Source organism: Aegilops tauschii, chromosome 5 (assembly GCF_002575655.3).
Source record: "Aegilops tauschii subsp. strangulata cultivar AL8/78 chromosome 5, Aet v6.0, whole genome shotgun sequence".
Taxonomy (NCBI): Eukaryota; Viridiplantae; Streptophyta; class Magnoliopsida; order Poales; family Poaceae; genus Aegilops; species Aegilops tauschii.
Genome location: NC_053039.3, coordinates 16,987,059 through 16,994,442, shown reverse-complemented (window position 1 = coordinate 16,994,442; position 7,384 = coordinate 16,987,059).

Genomic DNA, 7,384 nt, shown 5'->3' with positions numbered 1-7,384 from the left:
GGGACCCACCAGCGTCATGGCACTACGCAAGCAAGTGCCTCTATAGTACAAGCCCAAAAATATGGTTCCTCCTAATGGTTGGACATCTGGGGCTCACGCCATTGTCAACGTAGTCAATAAACGAGAGAATTACACTACGAGCGGCTGACACCAGGGACCCAGCAAGTCGCGCAGTTTTTTTTGAGGAACAAGCAGTTGTGATTTATACTAGTTTTAGCGATGGATCAGGGTAACAACGGGGCTGTGCGGGGGCTGTGGCCCGTCTAGCCAGGGTTTTATTTATGTTTACCACATCATGAGCCCAGTTGTGTTTTTTTCTTGCTGAAAATGGCTAGCCCAGTTCTATTTTTTTAAAAGAAATACCCAAACAAGGCCTACTTTCTTTATCGGCCCTGCTGGGCTGCAAATCTTTCAAGACGAGGAGAGTTTCATTCGGTTTGCCCAGAAATGGGATGTACATTTTTAAAGCACATCAAACCGGGAATTAGTTTCAATTTTTCTTCATTACAAGATCTTAAATTCCATTGATTTTTATGCGTGGACAATTATTTGGATTTTATATTTATATAAATTATTTTTCAAAATAGTTTGAAGGTGAATCGATATTTCTGGATTAAAAATAGTTGACCGCACCGAAATATGCAAAATTTCGTATACTTTTTAACCGTGGCCACAATATGGGGTGTAATGCTAACAAAAAGAAGATGGGCTCCAAAAAAATTCTTAAGAATTAGCAAATGGGCTGTACATTATTAGAAATAATGGCAGATGGATTGTATGCTGTTTTCCACAGATTTGAGGCTGACTTGTGCGCCTACTACAGGTTGACGCGTATGCTTTCATAAAAAAAGGTTGACGCACACGCAACGCCCTGTCAACTTAGTCAACACACGAGAGCAGTGGCTGTTGGATGTCCATCCAACGGCTGTCGTGCTTCTTCAATCTCTGCTCTTCATGCTCCAGCCGCTCAAACAAGTGCCGGCGGGACTGCCTACTCCCTCCTCCCGCGGCCGGCTATGCTGCCACGCAGGCCTCACGGCCCCATCGTACTCCCATCGCTGGCCTAGCCATCCCTCTACTCACCCACACATGCTGTTATTCTCCGGCGACGGCAAACGAACCAGTAAACCCTCGTACTCCTCCGCGTGGGAAACAACTGCCGAGTATTCCTTGGCTCCGTGTCGTTCCCTTCCTAGGCCTCGCCATCGTCCACCGCCCTGGTGCTCTCGGCGCGGCCTGGTCAACATGGTCAATGAACGACATCCATCGGAAGTGGACTATACGTGGAGAGGCTGACAGCTGGGTCCACGGCCGCACGCAAGGAAATGCCTCCTTATTACGTGCAAAATAATGATTCCTCCACCTGACAGCTAGGACCCACAGGAAGGGCCTCTGTATTTCACGAAAAAAACGTTCCCCCCGCTGACAGGTCGGACCCATCAGCTATATCTTCGCACGCAAGGAATTGCCTCCTTATTACGCCCAAAAAAATGAATACCCCCCTGCTAGCTGGGACCCACCATATTGTTGGGCTGACTTGTGGGCCTACTAAGTTGACGGGGACGGAGGGCTTTGTCAACTTAGTCAATACTCCAGTGACCGTATGATGTCCATCCAACGGCCATAGTGCTTCTTCAACCTCTGGTCTTCTTGCTCTAGCCGCCCAAAGCAGCGCCGGTCGTGCCGCCTGCTCCTGCCTCCCGTGGCCGGCTGTGCTACCGCGGAGGCCTCACCGCCCCCATACTACTACCACCACAGGCCAGCCATCCCTCCACTCACCCACGCCCCCTGTTATTCTGCGGCGACGGCAGCCTCACACCGCAGCCGAACCAGTGAACGCTCGTACTCCTCTCCGCGTGGGCATCCACTGCCGTGTCTTGCCCGGCTCCGCGTCATCCCCTTCCTAGGCCTCGCCGTCGTCCACCGCCGTGGTGCTCTCGGCGCGGCGAGGTAAATGTGGTCAACGACCGACTTCCATCAGAAGAGTACTGTACGTGGAGAGGCTGACAGCTAGGTCCACGGCAGCCGCAAGGAAGTGCCTCCTTATTACGCGGAAAATAATTATTCCTCCACCTGACAGCGGGGACCCACCGGACAGGCCACCAGTATTTTGCGAAAAAATCGTTTCCCTCTGACTGCTGGGACCCACCGCACGAGCCACCGTATTTCTCAAAAAAAAATCCCCCCGCTGTCAGCTCGGACCCACCGGAAGTGCCTCCTTATTACGCACAAAAAAATGAATACTCCCCCGGCTAGCTGGGACCCACCTTGGTGGGAGGCTTACTTGTGGGCCTACTAAGTTGACGGGGACGACGGGCTTTGTCAACTTAGTCAATATGAACGATTCTAGCTCCAGTGACCGTACGATGTCCATCCAACGGCAGTAGTGCTTCTTCAACCTCTAGTCTTCTTGCTCCAGCCGCCCAAAGCAGCGCCGGTCGTGCCGCATGCTCCAGCCTCCCGTGGCCAGCTGTGCTGCCGCAGAGGCCTCACCGCCCCCTACTATTCCCTCCGCTGTCCAGGCCCTGCGGCGATGGCAGCCTCACACCGTAGCCGAACCAGTGAAGCCTCGTACTCCTCTCCGCGCGGGCTTCCACTGTCGCATCTTCCCTGGCTCCGCGTCGTCCCCTTCCTAGGCCTCGCCATCATCCACCGCCGTGGTGCTCTCCACGCGGCGTGGTCAACGTGGTCAAGGAACGACTTCCATCGCAAGAGTACTGTACGTGGAGAGGCTGACAGCTAGGTCCACGGCCACAGCCCAGTTTTTTTGTGATTTGCCAAGTAAGTCGCTTTGTCAGGCCTGTTGGGCTGCAAATCTTTCAAGACGAGGAGAGCTTTCATCGGCTGGCCGAGAAAATGGCCCATTAGTAATGAGAAATGGCCTGTACATTTTTAAAACATATCAAACCGGCAATTAGTTTCAAATATCTTTTTTTTCATTTCAAGATTTTAAATTACATTAATTTTTATGCATGGAGAATTTGTTGGATTTTATATTGATATACATTTATTTTTAAAATCAGTTTGAATGTGAGTCGAAATTTCGGGATTAAAAACAGTTCGGACCGCACCGAAATATGCAAAATTTCGTATAATTTTTTAACCGTGGCCACAATATGGGCTGTAATGCTAACAAAAAGAATATGGGCTCCAAAAAAAACCTTAAGAATTAGCAAATGGGCTGTAAATTATTAGAAATAATAGCAGATGGGTCGTATGCTGTTTTCCACAGATTTGAGGCTTTCCTAAAAAAAGATTGACGCACAAGCACTGACTGTTGGATGTCCATCCAACGGCCGTTGTGCTTCTTCAATCTCTGCTCTTCCTGCTCCAGCCGCTCAAACAAGCGCCGGCGGGACTGCCTGCTCCCTCCTCCCCACGGCCGGCTGTGCTGCCGCGCAGGCCTCACCGCCCCACCATACTCCCATCGCTGGCCTAGCCATCCCTCTACTCACCCACACCTGTTGTTATTCTCCGGCGACGGCAGACGAACCAGTAAACCCTCGTACAGTCGTACTCCCCTTCGCGTGGGAAACAACTGCTGAGTCTTCCCTGCCTCCGTGTCGTCCCCTTCCTAGGCCTCGCCGTCATCCACCGCCGTGGTGCTCTCGGCGCGGCGTGGTCAATGTGGTCAACGACCGACTTCCATCGGAAGAGTACTGTGCGTGGAGACGCTGACAGCTGGGTCCATGGCCGCAGCAAGGAAGTGCCTCCTTATTACGTGCAAAATAATTATTCCTCCACCTGACAGCGGGGACCCACCAGACGGGCCACCGTATTTCACGAAAAAAATGTTTCCCCCTGATTGCTGGGACCCACCAGCTACACCTTCGCATGCAAGGAAATGCGTCCGGGCAAAAAAACGATTCGCCCCCCTGACTGCTGGGATCCACAAGCTACATCTTCACACGCAAGGAAGTGCCTGACAGTCGGGACCCACCTGGTCGCAGCGTACGTAGCGTTGTCATTCTGGTCGCGAACGTGTACGTACATATATAATGGTGGATGTAGAGGCGCGCACGTGTCTAGTAGAGGCGGGCACATAGCATGTACACGTACGTACAGCGGCCAGGGTGCAAGAAAGAAAATACGGCCACGTATGTGTACATACGGGCGGGGTCTCGAACGCCTACTCGCGCATACGTACGGCGAGGGCTCGTTGACATGGCTGGGTCGGAACGGAGAAACAGCGTCGTCTTCGTGTTAATGGGGAGACAACGAAATGCGTCCGTGTTCATGCGGAGGCAACGGAATGCGGCGTGTTCATCGGGAGGCAATGGAACGCGTGGGAGCCAACCGGCTGGGTCGGAACGGAATGCGTGGTCGTGTTCATCGGGAGGGCTTGGACGGAACAGGCGATGGAAACAAGGCCTGGCGTACCGCAGAACGGAGGAAACGGCCTTGTGTTCGACCGGCCACGTTCGAAACGGGATCCTGTTCATCGGGAGGGGTCTGGCGTACCACAAAACGGACGAAACGGACCTCCTACGGTCGAAACGGGGGTCCTGTTGATCAGGAGGGGTGTGACGTACCACAAAACGGACGAAACGGACCTCCTACGGTCGAAATGGGGGTCCTGTTGATCGGGAGGGGTGTGGCGTACCGCAAAACGGACGAAACAGACCCCCTACAGTCGAAACGTTGGTCTTGTTCATCAGGAGGAGTGTGGCGTACCGCAAAACAAGACTCCACGGGATACTGTTCATCTCCACCGTCGACCTCCACCAGCCTCCACGGGCTACCGTCGACCTCCTCCAGCCTCCACGGGCTCCTGTTCATCCAGCCTCCACCGCACGCTACTCCACCGGCTACTGTTCAACCACCCCTCCACGGGCACCCCTCCACCGTCTACTGTTCATCCAGCCCTCCACACCACGGGTTCCTGTTCAACCAGCCCTCCATGGGCACCCCTCCACTGTCTACTATTCATCCATCCCTCCACCACACCACGGGGTCCTGTTCATCCAGAGGCAACGCCACCGCTCACTGTTCATCCAAACCCCCCCCCCCCCCCGCAACACTCACTGTTCATCCCAGAGGGAGCATCGATCGGCTTCAGTTAGCAGCAGTAGCGAAGGAATCGCTCGATCGGGTTCAGTTAACAGCCATCGATCGATCGCTCGGGTTCAGTAACGCGTAGCCTGCAGTGCAATCGCTCGGGTTCAGTTAGAGCCCAACGCCTCGCTCGGGTTCAGTTAGAGCCAACGCCTCGCACACACACGCGTACGTGTACGAGAGAAACGCGCATCGCTCGGCCCCCGACCTCCCACCGTAACCGGGAACTCCCCGAAATTTTCCTCGCCCTCGCTTCTACCACGATTTTTTCCATCATGGACGGCCCAAAGAATGTCATGCAGCTGCGTCTCCGGCCCTCCCAGGACGAAAAGCCCATTTTCTGTCATGATTTTTTGTCATAGAAGTAGGATCCCACCACATCTATGATGATACCGGGTTTTGTCACAATTATCGTCATAGAAGTGTCATATGTATGACAGGAAAAAAATTCGTTCGGCCCAAAATGTCACGGATGTGTCTTTTTTTACTAGTGATGTTAAGTCAGATTATAAGCCGGTGGATGTTAAGTCAGATTATAAGCCGGCACATGTTAAGTCAGATTATAAGCTGGCGAATGTTAAGTCAGATTATAAGTTGGAGGATGTTAAGTTAGATTATAAGCCAGATGGTAAGCCGGCAGATAGTGGTAAGCCGGCAGACAGTCGTAAGCCCGAAGACGTTAAGAAGCCCATGGAGAGAAGCCCGTGAAGAAAAGTCAGAAATAGTTTATGTCTTAATCCGACTAGGACTCTACATGTAACCCGCCCCTTCAACTTATATAAGGAGGGGCGGGGCACCCCAAGAGGGACAGGAAATAATCGTTAAGGCTAGACAAAACTAGGAGAGCCGGTTTACGGTGACTCCCTCATGAGTATAATGAGACCTAGCCACAAACAGCATGTAGGGCTGTTACCGGATGATGTTTCCCGGGGCCCGAAGCTGTCTAAACCCTTGTCTTGTGTTGCGTCTCTCGATTCCGATCAACCCCTCTCAAGCTACCACATAGATGTGTTGGCCTCACGACTAAGTGCTCACACTAAGACATCTGTCGTGACAATTCCATGACAGATCCCATCTTTTTATCCTTAGTAGCAACGATACAAACGTGTCGGTTCCCTTTCTGTCACTGGGATCAAGCACCGTAAGATCAAACCCACTACTGGGCACCTCTTCCCTTTGTAAGATAAATAGATCAAGTTGGCCAAACAAAACCCAAATATCGGAGAAGAAATACGAGGCTATAAGAGATCATGCATATAAGAGATCAAAGAAACTCAAATAACTTTCATGTATATAAAAAGATATAACTGATCATAAACTCAAAGTTCATCAGATCCCAACAAACACACCACAAAAGAGTTACATCATATGGATCTCCAAGAGACCATTGTATTGGGAATTCAGCGAGATAGAGGAAGCCATCTTTGCTACTAACTACGGACCCGAATGTCTACAAAGAACTACTCACGCATCATCAGAGAGGCACCAATGGAAGTGGTGAACCCCTCCGTGATGGTTTCTATATTGGATCTGGTGGTTCTGGACTCTACGGCGGCTGGATGAATATTTCATTGACGCTTCTAGGGTTCTGGTATTTTGGGGGTATTTTTAGAGCAAAGAGGGGGTCCGGGGGCACCCCAGGTGGGCAAAACCCACTAGGGCGCGCGAGGAGGCTGGTGGGTTGTCCCCTCCTCGGGACACCCCCCAGGTGCAACTAGGGCCCATCTGCTTCCTTCTGGCCCATAAAAAATCATCATGGAGTTTCATGGCATTTGGACTCCGTTTGATACTGATTTCTTGCGATGTAAAAAACATGGAAAAAACAGCAGCTGGCACTGGGCACTATGTCAATAGGTTAGTACCAAAAAATGATATAAAATGACTATAAAATTATTATAAAACATCCAAGATTGATAATAAAACAGCATGGAACAATAAAAAATTATAGATACATTGGAGACGTATCAGCATCCCCAAGCTTAACTCCTACTCGTCCTCGAGTAGGTAAGTGATTAAAACAGAATTTTTGATGTGGAGTGTTGTTCATCAAGTCATATCATATTATTTTCTTTATAGCATGGACATTTGGACTTTTATGTGATTCAAAGCTATAGTCTAGTTTTTACATAATAATTTGGATACTCAAGCATATCAACAAGCAACCATGTCTTTCAAAATATCAATGCTAAAATAGGTTATCCCTAGCCCATCATGCTCAAACATTGATCCATTCATGAAACACACTCGAATATTAACTACACCCAATACTTGAGCACGATCATATTGCCTCCTAGTTGGTGCTTTTATAAGAGAAGATGGAGCAAAATTT